Source organism: Cherax quadricarinatus, unplaced genomic scaffold, assembly GCF_038502225.1.
Source record: "Cherax quadricarinatus isolate ZL_2023a unplaced genomic scaffold, ASM3850222v1 Contig1176, whole genome shotgun sequence".
In the NCBI taxonomy this organism is placed as follows: domain Eukaryota; kingdom Metazoa; phylum Arthropoda; class Malacostraca; order Decapoda; family Parastacidae; genus Cherax; species Cherax quadricarinatus.
In genome coordinates, this window is record NW_027196202.1 from 58,550 (window position 1) to 60,000 (window position 1,451).

Sequence of the window (1,451 nt, forward strand, 5' to 3'; positions counted from 1 at the left end):
CCCTCTCCTCACATCTCTAACATCCTGCCACGATTCACTCCTATCCTCCCGAGGATTTTCTACGGCACGATCACATCTCCCCAGATCCTCCTTTCCTGTAACGTTCTTAGGGTAAGCTGCTAAAGCATCTCATAGTAATTCATCTCCCGCAGCACCGGCAATAATTTTCTCGTAAATCTTTGTATCTTTACCGTTTTGTGAAGTTGTTGGTGTGGCTGGTGACCTGCTGACATCACCAGCTGCTGGTGACCTGCTGACATCACCAGCTGCTGGTGACCTGCTGACATCACCAGCTGCTGGTGACCTGCTGACATCACCAGCTGCTGGTGACCTGCTGACATCACCAGCTGCTGGTGACCTGCTGACATCACCAGCTGCTGGTGACCTGCTGACATCACCAGCTGCTGGTGACCTGCTGACATCACCAGCTGCTGGTGACCTGCTGACATCACCAGCTGCTGGTGACCTGCTGACATCACCAGCTGCTGGTGACCTGCTGACATCACCAGCTGCTGGTGACCTGCTGACATCACCAGCTGCTGGTGACCTGCTGACATCACCAGCTGCTGGTGACCTGCTGACATCACCAGCTGCTGGTGACCTGCTGACATCACCAGCTGCTGGTGACCTGCTGACATCACCAGCTGCTGGTGACCTGCTGACATCACCAGCTGCTGGTGACCTGCTGACATCACCAGCTGCTGGTGACCTGCTGACATCACCAGCTGCTGGTGACCTGCTGACATCACCAGCTGCTGGTGACCTGCTGACATCACCAGCTGCTGGTGACCTGCTGACATCACCAGCTGCTGGTGACCTGCTGACATCACCAGCTGCTGGTGACCTGCTGACATCACCAGCTGCTGGTGACCTGCTGACATCACCAGCTTTACCATGAATGTGGCTTCCTTATATTGTTCTGATTGTATCTTGGTTTTGCAAGTTATTTCTTAAGTTAGTCGGACATATTTTGTTGAAGTTCTCTGGGGGATGTGTACGTCTGGTGCTATGTTGAGTGCTATGTTGAGTGCTATGTTGAGTGCTATGCTGAGTGCTATGTTGAGTGCTATGTTGAGTGCTATGTTGAGTGCTATGTTGAGTGCTATGTTGAGTGCTATGTTGAGTGCTATGTTGAGTGCTATGTTGAGTGCTATGTTGAGTGCTATGTTGAGTGTTATGTTGAGTGCTATGTTGAGTGCTATGTTGAGTGCTATGTTGAGTGCTATGTTGAGTGCTATGTTGAGTGCTATGTTGAGTGCTATGTTGAGTGTTATGTTGAGTGCTATGTTGAGTGCTATGTTGAGTGCTATGTTGAGTGCTATGTTGAGTGTTATGTTGAGTGTTATGTTGAGTGTTATGTTGAGTGTTATGTTGAGTGCTATGTTGAGTGCTATGTTGAGTGCTATGTTGAGTGTTATGTTGAGTGCTATGTTGAGTGTTATGTTGAGTGC